A 26,725-nucleotide genomic window follows, 5' to 3' on the forward strand; every position below is an offset into this window, starting at 1 on the left:
GTCCAATTCTGTGGGAAGCTGGGGTACTCATTACCTAAGTCATAATCAGAATGCCAGGCCTTAATACCATTTCATGGCCCAGAGTCAGTTGCTCAGTTTCCACCAAAGCCCAATATGCAGCTAACAACTGCTTCTCAAAAGGCGTACATTGCATCCCAGATGAAGGTAGTTTCCTCGACCAAAATCCTAAAGGTACATTTCGTCTTTGTTGTTTTTGCCATAAACTCCAATTTATATAGCCATCTTGCACAGTCACTTGTAATTCCACTGGTCCATTTTGCATAGGCCATAAATCTAGGGCTAATTGTATAGCAGCCTTTGCTTCTTCAAAAGCTCTGCTTTGTTCAAGTCCCCAATAAAATTCATATTTCTTCCTGGTAACTTTATGCAAATGTTTCAAAATCTGTTCTAAGTGTGGGATGTGGTGTCTCTAATAACCAAATAGCCCTATGAACTTTTGGGCCTCTTTCTTATTAGTAGCGGTGGGAAAATCCTAGATTTTTTGTTGAGCTTGTGGGAGAATTTCTCACAGTCCTTTTTTCCACTGTATTCCCCAAAATTTTACAATTTGATCTGGCCCTTGAACCTTTGCAGGGTTAATTTCCCATCCTTTACTTTTCATATGGTCAATTAATAGTGTCAAACTCTTCTCTTCTTTTACATTTTCTCCCTGTATCATGATGTCATCTATGTAGTGGGTAAGCTGTATACCAGGTAACTTTAATTCATCTAAATGTTCAGCTACAATCCTGTGGCAAATAAGTTGGGCTATGAAGATATCCTTGTGGCTGGCATGTAAACGTATACTGTCGGCCTTGCCAAGTGAAAGCAAACTGGTCCCATTGCTTGGAGTCTATTGGAATGGTGAAGAAGGCATTGGCCAAATCAATAACTGTACACCAAGTCCCCCCATGTTTCTGGATTGTCTCTATTAAAGTAACAGTATCTGGAACAGTAGCATACAAGGGAAGAGTCACTTTGTTCAACTGTCTATAGTCCACTGTCATCCTCCACATTCTATCTGACTTTTGAACTGGCCAGACAGGGTTGTTCCATCGAGTGGTTGTAGGGACTAACACTTCTGCTTCAATATATTCTTTTATAGTATTAGCAATTTCATCTTGCCCACCTGGCACACGATACTGCCTCAAAGTAAGTACTTCAGAAGGTTCAGGCAAAGTGATTGGATCCATCTTTATTTTCCCCACTAAAACCGCATAAACTCCTATTTTTCTCATGGCAAATTGGTATTTATCTTCAGGTAAATTCAAGGTCATACAATTCAATATATCTGTTCCAATGATGTATTCAGGAATAGGCACAATAACCACAGTATATTCTTTCTTGGGCAATTGTCCAATTTTCATAATCAGTTTAACTTGTCTGACTGATATGTCAGCCCCTCCTAATCCTGTGATGGTAATAGGAGTTCCACGCCTGAACTCGTCAGGATTTCCATAGATAAGGATGCCCTCTATCCCAGTGTATATTAATGCCCTGGTTACCATACTTGAACCATTTATCCAATATATGGTCAGATTAATGTGGAGTCTGTAATCCAGTCTGTGTATTTCTTTAATTTGGACTGGGGCTTGATGAATTTCCTAGTTTTCCTGAAGATGTGATTCACTTGGGTATGAGGGTTCAGGATCTGTGGCATCTATAGGGGCGGTTCTTAATTCTCTATTCCATCTGTTATCAAGCCCCTTATCTCGGTACGTTCTATACAGTTCATCGCTTGGAATATCATCTATCATTTCAAAATCTGCCCCTGTTCTCAAAAGAGCTGTGAACATTTCTTTTCTTGTCACTTTATTTTGACTCCGAATTTGCTGGCTATTCACTTTTCTCTCTCGAGGAAATCTATCTCTTCCCCGGTCTCCAAAGTCATTTAACTGTGAAATCTTATCTATCATCTCTGAAAGAAGCTTCCCTACTTCCCCAAATAGCAGAGTCAACATCAGGTGTTTATAAGCTGAAGGAGCTGTCTTAACTATTAAATTTCTATGGGAGACTCCCAAGGGAGCATCATAGTATGTATCTGCGATTCCTGTCATAATAGCAGTCTTCATTACCTCCTCCTTTAGTTTGATGGTACAGTCCCTAAGTGAATACCAAGGTTTATTTCCAGTGGGCCACATAGAATCAACAGGATATTTTTTATTACATCTCTCAGCTACTAAAGCTAACAGGTTAGTCATACTGTTGCCATGTCCTTGCAGATGATAATCCCTAAAAGCTTGCTGAATAAAAGGATTCTGGCTGATATCTATGAATCTCATACAATCCGCATAATCAACAGATACTCCTGTGGTCCCTTGATCACTGATTCTCACTATCCAAGATATTAATGATTCTCCCATTCTTTGGGTGAATCTACTCAAAATGTCTGTGATTTCTTGCTCTGAAAAATCTTCCAAGACTTCCCTTGTAACTGAATTACCATCCTGGATTTCCGTCCTCCCTCACAGTATGGAACACACTTCTGTCTGAATATGTAACAATCTCTCATTCTCTGTGTGAGGAACATTATGCACGATAGTAGCATTTCAGACCTCAGCTCCTGATATTGTTTCATTTTCTCCAGACTCCCTTCCGTTGTCACTATGGCAAGGACAAGGCTGGCAGTCAGACTCGACCTGGGCTGAGTTGAGATGCACTCTTGACCCATTGGCCTCCTGTTTCTTCTAGCCATATTAATGGCAAAATTCTCATTTGAGTCGGTAGACTCTTGAGCAATAACCTGTTCTCCCACTGCCTGAGATTCCCCATCTTGCTGTGGTATAGCAGTACCCCCATTTCTTTCACTTAGTTTCAATCTTTCCTATAACAGCCAGTAGGCTGATAACATCATCCAGCTTTGCCTAGATTGTGATGCTGGCAATTCTTCCCCTGGCTCAATTCTAATCTCTCGCAGGCACCTTTCCAAATCCCTAGGGTCTCCCCTCTGTAGCCTTGGTTCCCAGTTTTCACAGAGTACAGCTCCTTCAGCCTTCTCCTTTGTTAGGGAGGAATAAGATGGGTCCTCCCACCCTGGAATAGCCACCTCTTCCTCTGAATTCCTTCTGCTTCTAAATAGAGATTTTATACCCTGCGATCCCATCCTAGTCACCAAACATATCAGTAAGGCAAGATTCATGACCTGGAGGGTGACCATGAACATGCCTGTATGGTTCAGAATCGCAAAGTATATAAAACTCTCTAGGTAGAAGACAGAGGAAGCATAACATTTATTTAGGCACCAAAGAATCAGATCCCAGAACCAGTAATTCCAATTTGATATAGCAGTAATTGTATTCCAAAACCAGCAAGCCCACATCAATGTAGCAACAAGGAGATTAAAACACAGTATTACAGGAAAGAGCCAAGTCATCCTGTAACCTTCCCCCCTGCTAGGGCCTTCCCATAAACAATCACTCATGAATCCTAGCTGTTTGCTTGCCTGTGTCCTCTACTCCCTCAGTCCTCTGGTCTGCAGCTCTCTGGTTTCCACTCTCCCCTCAGCACTCTCTTCTGCAGCTCTGTGGACTTGGAGTTCTTACTCCTTGTTGGTCTGAATTCTGAAGTCTAGCTTCTCTTCTGACTTCTGAATTCTTGATTCTCAATAGCTACCTTCTGGGTGTATATGTTCTTTTCAGGGCCCAAGGACTTCATGCCCAACAGGCAAAAGAGTGTGGGAAAGATCTTTAATCACTGATTGGCATCACAAAGGTATAGGCCTGCCTCTCTTAACAGCCCCCACCTGAGGCCTATTCAATGGGTGGGAAAGATCTTCACTGACATTATCACCACAAGAGGCCAGATTTGAACTCAGAAAGAGGAATCGTCCTGACCCTAGGAACCCATAAGAAATCAGTTGTGCAACCCAGCTGCTCTGAAGAAACATTCAAAACTGTCTAATCCAACTCCTCTATTTTTTTTAATATGTGGATGTAGTCCTTAGGAGTTGTAATGATTGCCCAAGGTCATATAGATAGTAAGTCAAAGAACCAAGAATGGAATCCAGGTTTTTTGATTTCAAATATAGTGCATTTATTACAATACCACATGATCTTTGTATATCTTATGTACACTCCGTTATCACAGGGGCTTTGTCATTTTTAAAAATCTCCATAGCATCAGCATCTGGCATGGTACCTTTCTTAGAGAGGATACTTGCTAACCATCGGTACTAAATTACCTCCATTTTATAAATAAAATTATTTCCATAAAATATAGTGACTTAACCAAGGTCATAGGGTTAATAAGTTACAGAGCAAAGACTAAAAACCTAGGTATCTGGAATTCAAGCCTAAAACTCTTCCTATTACCTAGATTACCTTTCTTTTCTTTTTAGTCCTCAATACCATAAAATTATGAAATATTTAATAGGAAAAATAAATTGATGCTTTATATTACCCATGACAATTCACAGCTCTTAAACCCATTTCTTGACCTTAATACTTTGAAAGATCCACATTTTCTCCATTGGCAAAGATAATGCCAGCCCATCACCAGATCTTAACAAATAGTCTCTATTGCTATGGCCAAAGATAGATAGATAGATAGATAGATAGATAGATAGATAGATAGATAGATAGATAGATAGACAGATAGACAGATAGACAGACAGACAGACAGACAGATAGATAGATAGATAGATAGATAGATAGATAGATAGATAGATAGATAGATAGATAGACAGATAGACAGACAGATAGACAGACAGATAGGCTGAATCTTGCAGAACAGACACAGCCTTCTACCAGCCACCATTCTCAAAGTCTTTCTAATTCAGTATGAACTATCATAGTTTGTGTTCTGGTTGCACACAATTCAAAAACCCAATTTTACCTTCTTACAACAATGCACATGATAAGGGAAAATAGACAGTGAGGTGTTTAAAAGATAAACATTAACAAACTTGTAATACTAGGGAAATGAATCAGTTTTTTCATATGTAAAATAGGCATAAACAATAAATGCCAGCTTTCCTGATCAGCCTCTCTCTAATCTGTAAATGTTCCTACATATTTTACATACAGTGCCAGAGACATCATCATACACAGTTCTGATCACAGCCCACCCCACTTCAAGAATCTTCAATAGCTCTCTTAGGTGATTTTGTAAAACTAATATTCCATCTGTTGCATGTCTGGTTTATTCCAATTTTAAAACCATTCCTTCCCCATAATAAAAATTATAGGACCAAGTTTTTATCACTGGAAGGAAGCTAGGAAGTCATTTATTATAGTCTTTCCTTTCATGCAGGTTCCCAATCTTATAGTCATCCTTGGCTCTTTCCTCTCAGTTACTACATCTAAAATTTTACCAAGTCTTATGGACTGGATCTCCACATTTCTCACATTTGTCCCCTTCTCTCTTCTCACATGGCCCCTTCTGCAGTTCAAGCTCTTATCACCTCTTGCCTGGACTATTGCAATAACCTCATAATTGGCCTCTCTGCCTCCAGTCTTTCCTTCTCCAATTCATCCCTCACATAGCTGCCAAATTGTTATTCCTAAAACACAACACTGACTGCACCATTTTTTTTTTTTTACTGAACAATCTTCAGTACTTCTCTATTGACTCTAGGAAAGCAATGTTGTAGTGAAAAGAGAGCTGGATTTGGAGTTAGAACTGAGTTCAAATTCTGGTTCTGCTACTTTTTATCTTTGTGTCCTTGGGCAAATCTCTGTCTCAGTTTCTCCACCTGTAAAATAAGGGGACTGAACTAGCTGATCCCAAAGGTCCGTTCCATTTCTAAATTAATGCTCATATCATTTTAAATACAAAATCCTTAGCCTTATACTTAAAATTCTCCATAAATATTCATTTTGTAATTCTCACTACTGACTGATTTATGGTCCTATTAGTTCGTATCACTAAACTAAATATATCAGATCTACAGCTACTGTCAGAAGTGTCCAGCTGCCCACTTAGCATTTGCCTAACTTGGAATATTAGCGTATCTTCAGGACTGTGAAAGAAAGGGAAGATGCCAATTCAGTTCTTGGTAACATCATCCAGCTATTGCCAATAGAGCTATAAGCATATGATGATAAATATCTATTCCTTGGCTTTAAGGAAATGGAGTAATTTCCTTTGATCAGTTTCATACATTCATCACCATTAGTGCCAAGTGTTTCAGGTTTTTTTTTTCCTTGACGTACATACACATAGACATGTGCACTGTACAAAAGCCATCTGCAAAACAGAACTATTCCTCAATTATAAAAATCTACTTTATTAGCATTTCCTTCTAAGAAAGAGTTTTCAAGTTTTCTCAGGTTGGGAAATACCTCAAAGGCCATCTGGTCTGATCAGCTCTTGAAAAAGAATTCCCACCATATATGCGCCAAGTGATAAACCAGCTTTTACTTGAAGATGTCCAGTGATGGAGAATCAATGGTGTGCTAGTTAAATCAGCACTCTGGGAGGAAATGTATGCATGACATAGTTTTACATTTAATTATTACTCTTTTTCATCACTTTCTTAAGCCTAGACCATTAAAATAATAATTTTTTTAAAAACCTCTCCACAATCTGGTCCCCACCAAATTTTCCACTTTCATTTCATGCTAGTCCCCTCATACATTCCCTATTCCAGTCAAACTGACCTACTGTTCTCTGAGCAGAGAATTCCATCTCCCAACTCTGCCTTCACGCACAGTGTCCCTCCACCCATATCTAGAAAAGTCTTGATCTTCATCTCTGCCCGTCAGAAGCTCCTTGAGGGCAGGACTATCTTTTGCCTCTCTCCATACCAGAGTTTAGCACAGCTCCTGGCACATAGTAGGCACTTAATAAATGCTTATCAACTGACTGATTAGAATCCCCAGCTTTCTTAAGTAGAGTTTAGGTCCTCTCACAACTCCATGAGACCTCTTCTGATCTCCCCAGTCATTAGCCCCCTTTCCCTCTTGATATCACTTATTAGTGCTTTGTAGATTGACAGAGATTAGAAATAGATACATAGATGGAAATATAGATATTGGTATGGATATACATATTTTATATTCCCTTACTTAAGCACATATTGTGGCTCTCCTTTCCCATCCCCTAGCCTTAAGTAGAATCATTCTGAGGACAGGGACCATTTCTTTTTTGTCTTGACATCATCAGCACCTAGCACTGTGCCTTGTACATCTTAGACACTTAATGTTTGTTGAATCGAATTAAATATAGCCCAACCTCCTCACTTTACTGAGGCACAATGGGGTTGAATGAGTTGACCAAGGTACCATAGATTTTCAAAGACAGCATGGAAAAACGAGCCCAGAGTATGAAAGTTGGTTGCTCTTGTTCACATGGCAACTTAGAAGCAGGTCCTCAATTAGAATTCAATGCCCTTGATTTACAGCTCAGAGCTATTTCTGAAAATTCTCATTCTGTTCTCTCACATTAAATTTCTTTTCCCCAGTGTCTAGCTTCCAAGCTCCTGACAGGACAGCTTCCCAGTTTCCACTTTCCTAGGCCCCAGGGGATTTGAGCCAAATCTAAAACGCATAAAAGGTGACTACTATAGACAAGATATCTTGCAAAACAGATGTCTGCGAAGAGGAAGATTTTAGAGGAGCACTTTTCTAGCTGTCAATCCATGAACAATAGCTGGGACTGGTGCAGCAGTAACTGTATGTAATGGCATCTAGGCTAATGAATAGGATTTGGAGTCAAGAGAGTAACTCAAATCCCACTGCCTATATGGCCATGGCCAAGTCATTTAACCTCTCTTAGACTCCACTTCCTCATCTATAAATGGGAACAATAAATTTGTTACATCTGCCTAATAGGGTAGTTATGAAGCTTAAATGAGATAGTTTTCATAAAGCACTTTGCAAACCTCAAAATACTGTATAAGTGTCAGTTACTATTAATTGAAGATAAGAAAGTAGAAATACAAACATCAGAGGGAAAATACTTTGATCCTCAGGAGAATGAGAAAATACGAAGGAGGGCAAGTGAAGTTAGATTATTCTAGGAGAAAGAACAAGAGACTGAAAGGTAATTCACTCAGCGATACTCATGACCTTGGATAAATCACTTTTCCTCTCTGAGATTCAGTTACCTCTACTGTATAATGATGGGATTGGACTTAATTACCTCTTAGGTCCCTCGAAACTCTAACATTCTACATTCTAAAATTGTTTGTCATCTGACCGTACCATTCTGTGTTCTAAAGAATCTTCTCCTTCATGTTATATATTCTGAGGCCTTGAGATCTCTGGCATTTATTGTATGTTGTAGGGCCTCTTCCAATGCACTATGTTTTCAAAACCTTTTGCAGCTCTATCATCCTAGGTCTGAAGGTCCCTTCCAGCTCTAACATTTTATGAATCAGTGAGTTGATCATCGCAGGACCTACCAAGACCAAGCAATGAAACAATACAGAAAGGTAGAGTGAATCTTCAAAACAGGCGAGAGTCCTATTTTAAATTTCTCTGTCAATAAGTTATGAACTGTGACCCAGGTGAGTAACACCTCTCACTCAAGCAAGAAGAATTCTGGAGGTGGGAGGGTCTACTATACAGTGAGCTTGCCTTAGGGGAGGAAAAAGAAACACCTTCTGCTTCTTTAGTTATGCAATCCCATTATAAAATGCAATTTGCCTAGACTTGTCATGTAAACTCTCTCACTGTGTTACATGAAGTTGTAGGTCCTGGCTTTGTTGTCATCCCATAGCAACAGATGTAGGTCAAAACTCTTACACTTTAATTCTAACAAATTGTGGTAGAACACACACACAGAAACTCTGTGCTCAGAAGGCCCTTGGAGTTAAACGCAACATTTTTAGGAATGAGGTAAATGAGACCCAGATATTGATAAAACAGTGGCAGAATGTTGTCAATGCAAACAGGCTTTGAAGTTGCTTATCCTGGATTAAGCGGGAGCTAGAAGCTGTGATAAGGCTTTTTCAGAGTCATGATAATGGAGAAAAACATTATATATTTAATTTTTATAAAATCATAGAACCTTGGAGTTGTAAGCACTCCTAGAACATAAAATGTTAGACCCAAGAACATTGACTGTCGAAGCTAAAAGGAACCTTAGAACCTAAAAAGTCAAAAGATAGAAAGAACTTTAAAACACAGGTTGTCAGAACTCCTAAGATTTTTAAAGCATAAAGCATAAGAATGTGAAACATAGACTACCAGAGCTAAAAGGGACTTCAGAATATAGAAAATAGAATGCCAGATATGGAAAGAACCTTAGAAGATAGAAAAAAAAATAATATCAAAGCTGAAAGGGGACTTAGAAAAGAAAATATAGAGTGTAAACTATGAAAGAAAGTTTAGAACATGGAATGTCAAAGAGGGCTTTAGAACACAATTCTAGATTGTCAAGTGTTCTTGAAACCTAGAATGTTATAACTACATGAATCCTCAGAATACATGTGGTCAGGGAAGGATCTTAGAATGTGAGCTGGGGAGGACCTTAGAACATAGAACATAGAATGGCAGCGATGAAAAGTACCTTATAGGATGAAACAGAGAATATTAGAGTTGAAAAAGTACCTTTGAACACAAAACAGAGAATGTCAAAGATGGAAGGGACTTTAAACATAAAATATGTGCTCTTCAAGGGCCCTTGGAACACAGAATATTAAAAGATAGAACATCAGAACATCTATCTTTAGAAAAACAGAACATCAATAGCACCTTAGAACACTGGAACACAGAATGTAAGAGCTGGAAGGAAGGACCTTAAAACATAGAATGTCTCCTTAAAGGGACCTTAAGGATAATGTAGTCCAACATCCTCAATTTATAAATGTAGAAATTGAGACCCTGAGAAGGGAAAGGACTTGGCTTAAGTCTCAAAATTAGTGACAGAGACATAACGAGAACCCATATCTTTTTGCTCCATGTTCAAGCCTATTTCCATTCCTTTAGGCTACTTCCCAAGATTGTTAGAGCTACCACACATATTAATTCATAGTAGTGTGTCTCTCTACATTTCCACATATTAGTGTCCCACCTACAAAACTCTTACATCAAGATAACGAAAAATAAATTCATGAAGTCCTCCCTTTCTCCTAAATATCTAATGTTCTACTTCCTGGAATTCCACTGTCATAATGGATCACCACTTCTGATGACTTTGTTTTTCTTTAACACTTAATGCACCAAATGAAGTCAGCTAAATTATAATGGCCCGAGCACTGGTTTTGGAATCAAATGAACTTCATTTCAATCCCAGCTCTGCTATTGACTCCTTTGTAACATTTACACTCTCTGGTCTTCAGCTTCCTAATCTATAAAATTAGGGTGTTGGACTAAGTCATCTCAGAGGTCCATGCTATCCCTAAATCCTCTGATTCCTATGAGCTTAGTCAAGAATATTGTATATACTGGTGTGTAAATGACTGAACTAGATAGAGATTCTATATAAACTTACCCCCAACCCAGTGCTCTCAGAATAAGGCCATAGTCCTTAATTCATGATAGGATGAGAGAGAACATCAAGAAACCATTCTAGTTTTACTAAGCATAGGTCACACCACCCTAGAGATCTTTATAGAATTGAGGCTAATGTGACAAATACATCCTAGTTAATTGAGTTGATGGGAAGGAGGAGGGGTAACATTAGTTTTAAAAGTTTTAAAGGAGGGGCAAGGTAAGACAACCAGCATTTATTAAGAGCTTACCACATGTCAGGTAGAGCAGCAAGGTGGTGCAGTAGATAGAGCACCAGGCATAGAGTCAGAAAAAACTGAGTTCAAATCTGGCCTCAGATGTTTACTAAATATATGACCCTGGGTAAGTCACTTAACACTTACTTGCCTTGGTTTCTCATCTATAAAATGAAGACACCAGGGAAAGGAAATGGTACTCTAGTATTTCTGCCAAGAAAACTCCATGGACAAAAGTCCATGGGGTCATTTAGAGTCTGACAAACTAAAGGACTGAACAATATGTCAGGCACTGTGTTAAGTACTGGGGATATAAACAAAAGTAAAAAAAAAAGAATGACATTCCATGTCCTCAAGGAGCTTACATCATTATGGAGGAAGATAATACATGAAAGGGAGTTGAAAAAGTGAGGGAGAACAGGAAGGAGAATGAAGGTTGGCTATGCTAAGCTCCTCCCCAAAATCAAAGACACCATGGTGAAACTAATCAATGGGAGGAGGTGGGCATGTTTCAGGGTGACAAGGCTGCAGAAAAATATGGATATTTCTGGGTGAGGAGGCCTCAGACTTTAAGGGAAGTTTCAGAATGAGATGGCAGCTGAGACATGGTATCCAAGACTGGAAAGGCAGAGTCAGAAGCAGAGCCAAGAGGGAAAGGTACCTTATACTCTTCTTCCTGTCAACTGTGACTTTTCTTCTGGAACTTGTAGTAAGAAGTATGTGAGGGGGGTCACTGGGGAGTGAACCCCAGTTCAGGCTATAGAATGGAGGAGGGGGTAGCAGCAGAACCCATGACAAGCACCTAGCTTAGCACAGGGGAGCAGTATGAATCAGGTGCACAGGCAGCAGAGTGGGCAACAGCATGGGCCCCAACAAGCAGTGGTACAAGCGCTGGTGTCAGCAGAATGGGCAGCCATGTGGGATCCCAAGTGGTCCCTGGCATGAGCAGAGGCAAAGAAAGGTCCCTGATAAGCCTTTCCTTAAAATAATCTGGAAAATTCATCAGATTCCTCTCCATTTCTACCAGTACAGAACCCAGTGATCTTTGGATAGCTCCTTCCAAGGAAGTGAATTCCCTCCTGCCTCATCTCAATCCTGCTTCTCTGATCTCCTTCAAGTTTCAGCTAAAATCCTACCTTATACAAGAAGCCATTCTTGATCTCCCTTAATGCTAGTGCCTTCCCCATAGTGATTATCACACTTTATCTTGTATGTATCTTATTTGTACATAGTTGTTCACATATTTTCTCCCCCCTCTTAGATTGTGAACTTCTTGACAGCAGGAATGTCGTTTTGCCTTTCTTTATATCTCCAACACTTAGCATAGTGCCTAATACATAACTGGCACTGAATAAATGTTTATTGACTGAAGGGAGAACTTGGATAACCATGGGGGAGGATGGTATTGGAAAGTGGCTTGATTTTTGGCAACAAGAAACTGTCCATAGAGTACCTTTTAAAAAAAAAAGAGGGCAAGCAGTTCCTCAACAGAGGCTTCTAAGGGGATGAAGATTTTTAATCCCCCCATCCACAATACAGATCCCATGGAAGGAGAAGGCCTAGCTAAAAGGCGTATACCAGGCTTCTCATATCTCTGGGAATAGTAGTTAAATAAGAACACAGACACAGTAGAAGATACTGCAGAAGATCTTGGAACCTTTCCAGTAAGGACTGGAATGTGGAAAAACCAATACCTGTCATATAGGCTAAGTTACTTTTCCTTAAAAGTTATTGAAACAGTCCTTAAGACTTAATTGGTTCACAGGAGTAAGGCTAAGCTTTTCTGTACAACTTCTTATTGTCTTTAGGACAACAGGCATCCTACATGGAGGCAGAGGTAGCTTCTCCATCAAGCTTGGGACCAGCATACCAGCATGGCCAACACAAAAGTGGGGAAGCTTTTTTCAACTGAATCAATGTTGTATTCTTGCTAAATATCCTTTCCATGACATGGTTAAGTAAACCTCCTTCTTGTTAACTGTTGGAGGGTCTACACGGGTCTATTTTGTTCTATTTCCAAATCTGAAGAAGTAGACCAATCTGAATCAGATACAGCTACAACAGCCTCAGAATAAGGATGAATGTCCTACAAATCAGAGTTGTCTAATAATGTTTTAGATTGCCTTGTGAGGTAGCAAATTTTTAATCATTAGAAGTGTTCAAGTACAGTCTAAAGGACACCTCTCCTGTTCCCATCAAGGATAATGTAGTGGGCATTCCTGTTTAGAGTAGATAGAACATGGCATAGTTCACTACACATAGTTTCTATTTAATACATGAATGATTCAATTTCATTATCTCCATTTTAAAGATGGAGAAACTGAGGCCCAGAGAGACAAATTGTCTTGGCCATGCTCTAACACATGGTTAATAAGTGGAAGAGAAGAGACTAGGATGTAGGACTTTTATGCCCCTCAGAATGCCCTCTATGAGCTACTGCATAGGATAGTACCTGAATTATTTTGTTTGTTGTTTGTTGACCCCAGTTGGGGTTTTGTTGGCAAAGATACTGAAGTTATTTGCCATCTCCTTCTCCAGTTCATTGTACAGATGAGGAAACTGAGGCAAATAGGATTAAGTGACTTGCCCAGGGTCACACAGCTATTAAGTATCTGAGGCCAGATTTGAACTAAAATCTTCCTAACTCAAGGCCCTGCACTCTGTCCACTGTACCACCTAACAGGCCTACGTGACTGGCACTTAAAAAATGGTTGTTGAAGGATTTATTGCCATATTCTCAGGACCTTGACATTATGAGACTTTTTACATGAGACAAGGTTCAACCCTTTATATTTCATACATAGCTATCTCTAGCACTATATTTCCACCTTTTGCCAAGTAATAGCTTAATTACTTTAATGATATATTGTTGTACTTTTTGGTTTCTAATATCTGATTCAGAGCTATGTATGATATGGTCCCCTATCTAACCACCAAAGTGGAAAATGGGAATTCCGCCTTTGGCCCCTGTCAATGCAAATTATGAGTATTGTATGGTGGCAGATGATTAAGTAATGTTGATGATGAGGGTGGTGCCAACTTGGCTGAGTAAGGCAGGAACTTGCCTGAATTCTCCCATGCACACCTCCAAACAACTACAAAATAATGCCTCAAAATGAATTCTGGAGTGGCAGAACCAATAAAACGACAGGGGGAAATAATTTTCTAACTGAAGACAACTTAGAAGGTCAGGAGGAAAATTCTGTCTCACTCAAATAAAAGAGGAGCACAGTCCAGTGCAGGTGCAAGTCAGCAGTGAAGCCCCAAGTCCTGGTGCAGTTCAGTGGTGAGGCTCCATAGCCACAGCAGACCAGCAGTAAGGTCTTACAGTCCTGGTGTAGCATGCCACTGGTGAGGCCCCATACCCACAGAGCAGCAAGCTAATGGTGAGAACTAGTGCCCCTGGCAAAAGAAGCTTGGGACTGTGCCCCCTCCACCCAGGGAGAACAGCCCAACTTTAACATAAATTAAAAGTCACAAAATAAGCTGGAAAAATTAACAAAATATTTTAAAAGACCCTGACCTAGAAAGTTACTATGGTGACAGGGAAGATTAAAACAAACTTGGAAGAGAACAGCAATGTCAAATTGCTTACATACAAAATCTCAAGGAAAAATGTGAATTGGTCTCAGGCCCAAAGAACACCTGGGAGAGCCCAAAAAGGATTTTAAAATTTAAATAAGAAACATAGAAGAAAATGGGAAAAGAAACAAGAATCGTGAAAAATAAATCAACAGCTTGGCAAAGCAAGGAAAAAAAAGATGGAAAAAGAGGCACAAAAATTCATTGAAGAATACAACTCTTTAAAAAGTAGAATTGGCCAAGTGTCAAAGGAGGTACAAAAGCTCACTGGGAAAAAAAATAATGCAAGTGGAAGACAATGAATGAATAAAAACATAAAGAAAATATGAAATACTATCTCATTGGAAAAAACAACTGACCTGGAAAATAGAGTGAGGAGAAAAAATTTAATAATTATTGGACTACCTGAAAGGTATGATTAAAAAGAAAGCTAGATGTCATATTTAAAGTAATTAGCAAGGAAAACTGCCCTGATAGCCTTGAACCAGAGGGTAAAATAAAGAATCTACTGATCACTTCTAGAAAGAACTATGACAATGAAAATTCCCTGAAATATCATAGCCAAATTTCAGACATTACAGGTCAAAAAGAAAATAGTGCAAGCAGACAGAAAGATACAATTCAAATATCATGGAGACACAATCAGGATTATAGAACACTTAGCAGCTTCTATATTAAAGGATCGTGGGCCTTGGAATACAATATTTCTTAAGGCAAAGGAGGTAGGATTACAACCAAGAATCACCTACCTGGCAAAACTGAGTATAATCCTTCAGGGTGGAAATGGATATTTAATGAAATAAAAGACTTTCAAGCATTCCTGATAAAAAGACTAAAGCAGAAAAGAAACTCTGACTTTCAAATATAAAACTCAAGGGAAGTGTATAAAAAGATAAACAGAAAAGAGAAAATATAAAGGATTCAATAAGATTAAACTGTTTACAACTCAACATGGAAAGATAAAAATTTCATCACTATTAGGGCATTTCAAAGGAGTACATAGACAGTGGGTAGAGGTATAAGTTAACTTTGATGGGATGATATGCCAAAAAAATTTAAAAAGGAGACAAAGAAGATTGCACTGAGAGAAGAGGAAAGGGAGAGATAGAATGAAGTAAATTATCTCACATGAAGAGATACACAAGCCCTATTACAGTGGAAGGAAAGATGGGGTAGTGAGCATTGTTCAAACCTTACTCTCATTGGAATAGACTCAAAGAGGGAGTAATATACACAACCAATTGAGTATAGAATTCTATCTCACCCTGTAGAGAATTGGAGGAGAGGAAGATAAGAGAAGGTGGGGGAGGGAGTGATGTGTTGCAGGAAGAAATAGATGGCAAAACAATACTAGCAGGGGACCTTAACCTCCCCCTCTCAGAACTAGATAAATCTAACCAAAAAATGAAAAAGAAAGAAGTTAAGGAATCAAATAGAATTTTAGAAAAGTTAGATATGATAGACCTCTGGAAAAAATTGAATGGGGATAGAAAGTAATACACCTTTTTCTCAGCAACACATGACACCTACACAAAAATTAGCCATATATTTTATTGGACATAAAAATCTCACAATCAAATGAAGAAAAGCAGAAATATTATATGTATCATTTTCAGATAATAATGTAATAAAAATTACATTCCATCAAAGGCTATGGAAAGATAGACTAAAAATTAGTTTAAAACTAAATAAGTTAATCCTAAAGAATGAATGGGTCAAAGAATGAATCATAGAAACAATCAATAATTTCATTAAAGAGAATGGCAACAATCAGAAAACATACCAAAATTTGTTGCATGCAGACAAAGCAGTATTTAGGGAGAAATTTATATCTCTAAATACTTACAACAATAAAATACAGAAGGAACAGCTCAATTAATTAGGCATGCAACTTAAAAAAAACCTAGAAAAATAACAAATTAAAAATCCCCAATTAAACACCCCCATTGGAATTCCTATAAATCAAAGAAATTAAGAGAATTGGAAACAAGAAAATCATTAAAATAATACATAAAACTAGAAGTTAGTTCTATAAAAAAATGAAAATAAATAAACCACTGGCTAATTTGATTAAAAAAAAGAAAACTAAATTACCAATATGAAAAATGAAAAGGGTAAATTCACCACCAATGAAGAGGAAATTAAAGCAATTATTAGAAGATATTTTGTCCAATTACATGTCACTAAATCTACAAATCTAAGTGAAATGCATGAATATTTACAAAATATAAATTGCCTAGATTAACAGAAGAAATAGAATACTTTAATAACTCCATCTTAGAAAAAGAAAAGTTGAACAAGCCATCAAAGAACTCCATAAGGAAAAATCGCTGAGGCCAGATAGATTCAAAAGTGATTTCTACCAAACATTTAAAAAACAATTAATTCCAATACCATGTAAACTATTTGGGAAAAAAGGCAAAAAAAAAGAGTCCTACCAAATTCCTTTTATGACACAAATATGGTACTAATAGCTAAACCAGGAAAAGAAAAAAAAAAAACCTATAGACCCTCCCTATGAATATTGACATAAAAATTTCAAATAAAATACTAGCAAAGATATTACAGCAATATATCACAAGAATCACACACTATGATCAGCTAGACTTTATACCAGGAATACAAGACTGGTCAAATATTAGGAAAACTATTAGCATAATTGACCACATTAATAACAAAACCAACAGAAATCACATGATTATCTCAATTGAGGCATAAAAAGTTCTTGACAAAGTACTACATTCATTCCTACTAAAAACACTAGAGAATAGGAATAAACAAAGCTTTCCTTAAAATAATAAGTAGTTTGCATCTAAACCATTAGCAAGCATTATCTATAATGGGGTTATGTAAGCTAGCGGTCTTCACAATAAAATCAGGCATGTAGCAAGGATGCCCATCATCAATACTGTTAGCCAATATTCTACTAGCAATGCTAGCTGTAGCAATGAGAGGAAAAAGAAATTGAAGAAATTGAAATAGGTAACAAGAAAATAAAACTATCACTCTTTACAGATAATGATAGTATACTTAGAGAATCATAGAGAATCAACCAAAAAAGTAGTAGAAATAATTAACAACTTAAACAAAGTTGCAGGATATAAAATAAACCCCTATAAATCATCAGTATTTTTATATATTACCAACAAAGTACAGCAGCTGGAGTAATTCCATTTAAAATAATTGTAGACAGCATAAAATACCTGATTATATACCTGCCAAGACAATTCCAGCAACTATATGAATATAATAACAAAATACTTTCACACAAATAAAGTCAGATTGAAACAATTGGGAAAATATCAATTTCTCATGGGTAGGCTGAGCCGATATAAGAAAAATAACAGTTCTATCTAAGTTAATTTACTTATTTAATGTTATACCAATCAAACTACAAAAAATTTTATTTTATGTAGTTAGAAAAAAATAACAAAAATCATCTAGAATAACAAAAGGCCAAGAATATCAAGGGAATTGAAGAAAAAAATATGAAGAAAGGTGTCCTATCTATACTAGATCTCAAACTGTACTATAAAGTAGTAATCATCAAAACAATCTGGAATCCGGCTAAGAAATAGAGGAATGAATCAACGGAATAAATTAAACACAGAAGACACAGTAGCAAATAACCATATTAATCTAGTGCTTGTTAACCCAAAGACCCAAGTTTTGGGGCCAAGAACTCACTATTTGACAAAAACTGCTGAGAAAACTGGAAAACAGTATAGACCAATATCTTATGCCATTTACCAAGATAAGGTCAAAATGGGTACATGATTTAGACATAAAGGATGATACCTAAATAAATTAGGTGGGCAAGGAATAGCTTACCTGTTATCTATGGTGGAGGGAAGAATTTATGACCAAACAAGAGACAGAAAGCATTACAAGATGTAAAATGGATAATTTTGATTATGTTAAATGAGAAAGGAGTGGCGTGGACAAAACCAATGGAACCAAGAATAGAAAAAAAACCAAAAAGCTAGGGGGAAAATTTTTTTTACAGCAAATGTCTCTGATAAAGGCTTTATTTTTCAAATATTTAGAGAACTGAGTCAAATTTATGTCATTCCTTAATTGATAAATGATCAAAGGATATGAATATGCAGTTTTCAGATGAAGAAAGCAGAGCTATTTATAATCATATGAAAAAATGCTCTAAATCGATATTGATTAAGGAAATGCAAATGAAAACAAATCCGAGGTATCACTTCACACCTGTCAGATTACCTAATATAACAGAAAAGAAAAATGATAAATTTTGGGTGGTATATGGGAAAATTGGCACCCTCACACTCTCAGTGGATTTTTGAATTGATTCAATCATTCTGGAGAGAAATTTGGAACTATGCCCAAAGGGTTATAAAACTGCATTCCCTTTAATCCAGGAATACCACTGCTGGATCTGTAACCCAAAGAGATTTTTAAAAAAAGAAAAAAAAACCTATTTCTTAAAAAATAATTATAGCAGCTCTTTTTGTGATATCAAAGAATTGGAAATTAAGAGGATGCCCATCAATTGGAGAATGGCTGAACAAGTTGTTGTATATAATTGTGATGGAATATTATTTTGCTATAAGAAATGATGAGCAGGATCCTCTCAGAAAAAAAAAAAAACTAGACTTACATGAGCCAATGCACAGTGAAATGATCAGAACCAGGAGAACATTTTATGCAGTAATAGCAATATTGTATGATGACCAACTGTGAATAACTTAGCTATTCTCAGCATTACAATCACCCAAGACAATCTCAAAGGACTTAAAATGAAAAATGCTATCCATCACCAGAGAGAGAACTGATGGAGTCTGAACATAGATTAAATCGCACTTTATCTTTTCTTTCTTTATTTTTCTTGGAGTTTTTTTCTCTGTATTTTGTTTTACAACATAACTAACATGGAAAGATGTTTTACATGACTGCAGATGTATAACCTAAATCAAATTGTTTGCCTTCCCAATAAGGGGTGGATGGGAGAGAAGACAGGAGAAAATTGAGAACTCAAAAAAATTTTTAATGAATGTTAAAATTGTTTTTACATGTAATTGGTGGAAAACAAAATATTAAATTTTTTTAAAAGATCACTTTTGTAGGTAAATAGATGGTTGATTAGAGTAGGAAGAAACTTAAGGTGAGGAGACCAAATAGCGGTTGGAGAGATGATTTCAATTGTCCAGACATGAAGTGACGTGATTCTGCACCATAATGACTTTGGTTAGCAGCAGGGGAGAAAAGGCAGAGAGATATTATGAAAATGAAATCAACATGACTTTACAATAGATGGGAAATTGGAGGTGAGTAAGAGCAAGAACTTGCGAATGACCTAGCTAAGGAGATTGGGTGAACAGGAGGATGATAGTGCCCTTAAGAGTGAAAGAGAAGTTAGAAAGAGAAGAGGGTTTGGGGAGAAAGATAATGTGATCAGTTTGTGACATATTGAATTTCAGATGTGTCATTTACAATGATCTAAGATCATCCATTGAAGATGTTGAAAAGTCCGCTGGAGATGTCAGATGAGAGGTCAGGAGAGGTTATGTTTGGATAAATAGATAAGAAAATCATTATTTTTATTTGTAAAGTGTTACATTTTTAATAATACATAACAAAGCAAAATAAATTTGCATACATAACAGGTTTCTGTAGGACCTCTACATATCATTCATTCATTTATTCTTTCAAAAATATTTCTTGAGCATCTTGTTTAAAGTTCTAATGAGTGATACAAAGAATAAGAAACAAGACTTGATCCATAAATGAAGGTTATATAAAGAAGCTTGTTTGCCACATGTATTTTACCTTCAATACATAAACAAAACAGATAATTCTGAGAACCATATTTTCAAAACATGTCAGTTACCTGAGATATTACTATATAAGAATTCACTTATGGTAAGTAAAGTGTCTTGCAAAACTTAAAAAAATGATCTAAAAAAATTCCAAAGGACTCATGATGAAAAATACTATCCACCTCCAGAGGAAGAACTAATGGAGTCGGAAGGCAGATTGAAGCATACTAATTTTCACTTTCTTTGATTTTTGTGAGGGTTTTTGAGGGAATTTGTGTTTTCTTTCACAACATGACAGATATGGAAATATCTTTCGCACAATTGCACATGTACGATCTATATCAAATTGCTTATCATCTGAGGGAAGGGAGAGAGGGAGGATAGAGGGAGAGAATTTGGAACTCAAAATTTTACAAAATGAATGTTAAAATTATTTTTACATGTAATTGGGAAAAAGTGAAATATTATTCAAAAAACATTAATGAAAGGTGGCAAAGTGAAAGAGACAAGTCCTCTATATTGCTTGTCAAGAAATCTGAATATGACTTACTTGGCAAGTTATCTCTCTGTGCAGTTGGTGGCATAGTGGGTAGAGTGCTGGAGTCAAGAAGACCTGAGTTCAAATCCAGCCTCAGACATTTACTAGCTGTGTGACCCTGGGAAAGTCATTTAATCTGCCTTTGCCTGAGTTTCCTCAACTGTAAAATAGCAATAGCACCTACTATGTAGAGTGGTTGTGAGAATCAAATGAAATAATTATAAAGCACTTAGCGTAGTGCCTGGCCCATGGTAGGTGATATAAAAATGTTTATTCTCTTCTCCTTTACTTATGTTTAAAATGAGAAGGCTGGACTTGATCTCTAAGTTCTATCTTGATTCTAATAGTTATGTTCCATGTTCTAAAATCTGTTTCAACTCTATGTTCTAAGTTAGTCCCTTCTCACTTCATCTCTTTTATATTCTGTATTCTAAGGTCCCTTCTATCTCTGCCATTCTTTTAACCATGATGTAGCATGCCATGCACTAATGTCCTTTGTAGTTGTGACATTCTTCCAGCTGTAACATTCTATTCATCCTAACCATGAGCATCATCTATTATAAAGTAAGTTCTTTAAGAGCACATTTGCTCCTGTGCTTTTTCTAGGGCTCCTCAGTTATGGAGCAGAGACTCAAGGACCTGAGTGGCTGCAAGTTCAGTATTAGCCAACAAAGTGGCCTGGCACCAAAATTAATTAATGAAGGCCACACTTTAAAACCCACATTCATGGAGGCACATTCATGTTATCTGCACTGATGGGGGAGGACTTGTCATGAAAGGCCAAAGGTGGGAGGATCCATTGTTACCTTAAGAGAATCTGGATGCAATGTGAAGTGTTCTAGCCTCTATTCGCTAATAGGGAAATGGTGATGATGATGATGATGATGATGATGATGATGATGATGATGATGATGATAAAAAGGATTCATATTTCTAAGGCTTTACAATTTATAGTGGCTTTCCCCCCAACTGATTTATAGAGGAAGCAAGGCAAGGATTATTAATTCCATTAATTATTAATATAGCAGTTCAGGGTGGAAAATGTGACTTAACCTCAGGTTTCCTGATTTGCAGTCCAGAGATTTTTCCATTACACTAACACCCTCACCTAACCATTCCCTGCGTGGGACCTGGCTAAGGAAAGGAGTTACCCCACTCCTCCCCATTAGGAGGGGAAGTTCCAGGTGAGCGTGTTTGCCCAAAAGGAAGTACGTCATACAGGCAGCTTACGATAAGGTCAGCATCAGTGGGAGGTGGAAGAACTCAATGACAGGGAGTAGCTTGGGGGTGGCTGCCAGGAATTTCAGTGGGAAGACAGCTGTGAGAATCGGGGGTGGAAGTGGAATAGGTGTGGGGGAAGACTTCCTGAGATAGAATACTGGTATGTGCTGCAGGACAGGAGCCCGGGGGAAGATGCAGGGCCAGAAAAGTTAACTTCCACTCCATTACTAGAGTGGCTCTAGTGTATATCCCACTGGAATATGTAGGGTCAATACAGAACTGAAGAAAACCACAAAGTATTAGAACATGGAAGTAGAATGCCAGAGATAGAAACACAGACTCGTAGAGTTTTAAATTTGGCAGAAGAAAGAATACTAGATTTAGAGACAGAGGGCCAAGGTTCAAATCTTGCCCCTCCTGCTGTTTGACTTTGAGTACATTAGTAGGTACTTAATAAATGTTAATTAACTGACTGTATGGGTCTCAGAGGAAACTGGGCTAGATCACTTCTAGGATTCCTTCCTGTTCTAAATCAGTGAACTATGACCTCAGCAGCTATCTAATTCAACATATACCTATACAGAAAACCTCTCTACAATTATCCCATCTTCCCTTTAAAAAGAAAAGCCTGCTTCTTATTAAAGCAGGGTAGTCTGATTTTTAAGCTGGCAAGTTTATCCTTATACCACACCCAAATATGCTGCTTGGTGAAATTTCTAACCATTTTTCCTAGTCCTTCCCTATGGGATTAAGTAGAACAAATCTGGAAGGGACATGGAAACACGAAACATAAAATGTTGCAGCTGGAAGAACCCTTGGAATAGAGAATATATTGAGGGGCAACACGGTGTATCAGACAGAACAATGGCGTAGGAATCAGGAAGACCTCGAAATCCTTCCTTTGAGTATGCTGGTTGTGTGACTCTAGACAAGCCACTTAATCTCTGAATATCCCAGACAAGTATCTATAACAGACACCTAAGTGGTGTAGTGGACAGAGCTTCAGGAAAACCTTACTTCAAATCTTACCTCACACTTACTACCTGTATGACCCTAGGCAAGTCACTTAATCTTGGTCTTCCTCAGTTTCCTCCTCTGTATAACAGGGATAATAAAAGCACGTAGCTCCTAGGGTTATTGTGAGGATAAAACAATATAGTACTTGTAAAGCACTTTACAAACCCTAAAGCTCTATAAAAATGCCAGCTATTATGACTTTAAGTTGTAGATAAAATGATCTGCATTGGCAGAGCAAGTTTCTCACCTAGAACTCCCTATACCAGTGAAATAACAGGTCTAGTTTCAAAAAAAAAAAAGACCAGAGAAGGTTGAGAGAATGTCTGGGCCATGAGATATATAACACTTTCATTTCAAAAAGAAGGAATCTAAAGCTCAGGGAGGAGAAATAACTTGCCCAAGACAAAGTACAAGACATGACTCTAAAATCTTATTCTATCATATTTCACTAAAATATTCTGATTTTACGACTATAAATCAATGGCTCCAAGAATCTCATATTGCAGTGCCCTGAGATTCTCCCACCAAGATTCTATGATACCTTAATTTTAGGAATCTTATTTTTCCAAGCTGTATGACTGCTTCTAAGAATAAGCAGACCTTCATTGCTGCTACTTGCCTGTGATCAGACAGTTATTCTTGTGGCTTTTGGCTCAAATTCCTCTTTATTTGATATAAAAGTGGGGCCTGAACGTCCGGTCATTTGCCTTAGAACTGGTTCACCTGAAGGGCAGTTTTCTTTGACAAGTAGCTTGGATGATTTGATAAGTAGCCCTGGTCTCTCTCAATCTCTCTCTCTCTCTCTCTCTCTCTCTCACATGCACACACACACACACACACACACACACACACACACACACATTCATACACACACACCTGCTCATTTGCATGTATCCTTTTTTTTCTTTAGCTGATGCTTCTCTCCAACATGTCTTGGTGACATCACACTCACTACTTCCAGCTCTCCTCAAGCCTCTCCCTGATTGGGAAGCTAGCCCATCCTGAGTCCTTTCATCTGGTTGCTAATAGTCAGTAGAGTGCTTTCCCATTCATCCTTTCATCTAAGGCTCACAGCAACCTTATGAGGGAGTCAGATTAGAGAATGCTATACCAGTTTTACAGAGGAGAAAATAGAAGTACAGACAGTGGAAATGATTTGCTAATAAGAGGAAGAGCTGGCACCCAGATATCTTGACTTTTAGTCAAGTACTCTTTCCTCTACAGTTACCATTCTTTCTGTCCTTCTGCCCATGTACTTGTCAAGACATACCTGGCAAGACACCCTTCCCAAGTTCACATGTACAAATTTAGACAGAGAGTGATTTGGGGGGGATGTCATCTTTCATTGTGTCTTATATAGCAATATTCTCTTAGGGCTGAGTTGTTGGAAAGCACTTTGGAAGTCAGCGAACCCAATTCACTCCCCTATCCAGTATGTGGATCCTTTCTACCTAATCTTTGAAAGAAGCTCATCCCATCTCTGAAAATCGTCAGTGATGGCAAACTTACTATATCCCAAGACAGCCCATTCCACTATGGAATGGTTGTATGATGAAATGTAACGTGAATCTTAAGGGAAGAGCAAAGATGGCATAGAATCATAACATCATAGAGTTAGAGGTAGAAGGGACCAATTAGTCCAACCCCCTCATTTTATGGATGAGGAAACTGAGACCCAGAGAAGTTAAGTGACTGCCACAAGGTCACACAGGGAATAAGGAACAAGATTGGATTCAATTCCAGGTCCTCTGACTCCAAAACCAGCACTTCCTCTCCTGCACCAGATTTATTTCCATAGTTTCAAATATGCTGGATTTCCCATCTGTGCCCCTAACACCTCTGGAGATTTCTCACTATCATTTAGGTTTCAGGGAGTAAGGAATCCCAGAGACATTTTTTTCTTCTAAAAACATTGAACTAAAAGTCCCAAAAATAAAACAAATAGAACAGAATTTCCTTAGCTATGAAATGAAATAACCATTTGGCTCTTTCTATAACTCAAATGTGGAGCAGTAAATCATATTCCTAAACTTTCTTTAAATAGTTACATTCATTGCCTCAGTGCCATAGAAAGACCCTGATGTAGTGAAAAGAGTACTCTCCAAGGAGTTAACAGACCCTATACAGCCTTTGAGGCAAAGCTGTGATGCCAGTTTACAGTGTGACCTTGAGCAAGTCACTTGGCTTCTCTGAGACTCAGTTTCCTCAGCTGTAAAATGGGCCAATAAAAAGTAGACTACCACCCTCATGTAATTGTTATATGAAAATTATTTTGAAAACTACAATATACTGTATAAACTATCATCACCATCCAGTCAATTACAGCTTTGGCATTCTTTATTTGAAGGTCCCTTTGGCTCTAATAGTCTATGTAGAAAATTCTATCCTGTATCTAATTCTATGTTCTGTGTATCATCCTACTCTGACATCCTATGGTTCTATGAGAGAAGCATTTCTGATCTTGAACCTCCCTTAAAACAATAACTGTTAGTTCTCCAGGTTGAGAAATAATCCCAATAGGAATATGGGATGCGTAAGAAATCATGATTTTGTAATTTCCTCCTCCTGATCTGATGAGTGTCAGAGCTGAAGCCTCCCATGTTCTGACCTGAAGCCGCCTACCTAACTTATTGAATATGTCGATGTGATGAGTGGGATGGATTGGTACACACCTGCTTGTCCCATCCCTTTGCTATCATTTCTTGCTATCATGAGATACAGCCTTCATTTTTCCTGGCTTCAGTTTCCTCCTCACTAGTTTCACTACCTCTAGTCTCTTTCAAATTCAACCCACAAACACTGACCTATTAATCAAGATAATTCACAGCTCTGATCATTTTACCCTCCAGCTCCATGATCTTCAATAACTCCCCACTACCTATGGGATCAACTCTAATCACTCCAGCCTGGCATTCAAAGGTATTCACACTATAGAGCCACTCTGTAACATTAGCTTTGTTTCTCCAAGGCTCCCAACTCAAAATGGACACCTCATCATCCTCCAATCTTGTCATCCCCCATTTCCTGTACCTTGAACACTCTCCCCTGCATCCCCAGGCTACTGAATTCCTCCCCATTCTTTCAGGCCCAGATAAAGTAATCTCCTCCAAGAAGCCTTCCCTGATCCCCACGGTCAGTAATAATCTACCACTAGACTTCACATAGCACTTTGCTTATACAGCTCCTATATACTTACCATGCAGAAATATGTATAATACTTATAGATTCAGATAAGTTATTCTCCCAACTAAGTTGTGAACTCCATGAAAGGGGGGAGTTTGTCTTACCTAAAGTTTCTATCTCCCCCAACATACAACAAGTGGATCCACACACAGCAGGCACTTAATCAATGTTCATTGAAATTTAATTTTGTTGTTGCCGCTGCCACTGCTAACTATTCACGGAAAACACAGAAATCATAGCTTCTCTGAGCTGTAAGGAACGTGTCTGAGACCATCTACTCCAATTAACAAAGTAACAACCCCCTCAACAACATTCCCCAACAAAGCATTATCTTTCCACAAGAAGACCTCCAGTGGTTTCCCATCTGGTTAGTGCTATCTCACCTTCACATTCTTTTGTATTTAGCTATCAGTGTACATGTGGAACCCCCTAGGGGATAACAATTCCTTGAGTGTCAGGGTGCTTGCTGTTATCTTCATGTCCCCAACTGCTAGCATAGTACTTTGCATAGTAGACACTACCACAAATGAATCAAATTGAATTCACTACCTCCTGAAGCAGCATAGTCCACTATGAGGCAGCTGTAGTTGTTAGATAGTTTTTCCTTATATATTGAGCCAAATTTTGCTTCTTCACAACTTCTCAGGCATTGCTCTGCCCTCTGGGGCTAAGCAGAACATTCTAGTCCCTCTTCTCTGGGAGAGCTCTCCAAACTCCTAGAGAAAGCTATCACGTCCCTCTTAAATATTGTTTTCTTCAGGCTAAACTTCCCTAGTTTCTACAGCC

Source organism: Trichosurus vulpecula, chromosome 3 (genome assembly GCF_011100635.1).
Source record: "Trichosurus vulpecula isolate mTriVul1 chromosome 3, mTriVul1.pri, whole genome shotgun sequence".
NCBI classification, from domain to species: domain Eukaryota; kingdom Metazoa; phylum Chordata; class Mammalia; order Diprotodontia; family Phalangeridae; genus Trichosurus; species Trichosurus vulpecula.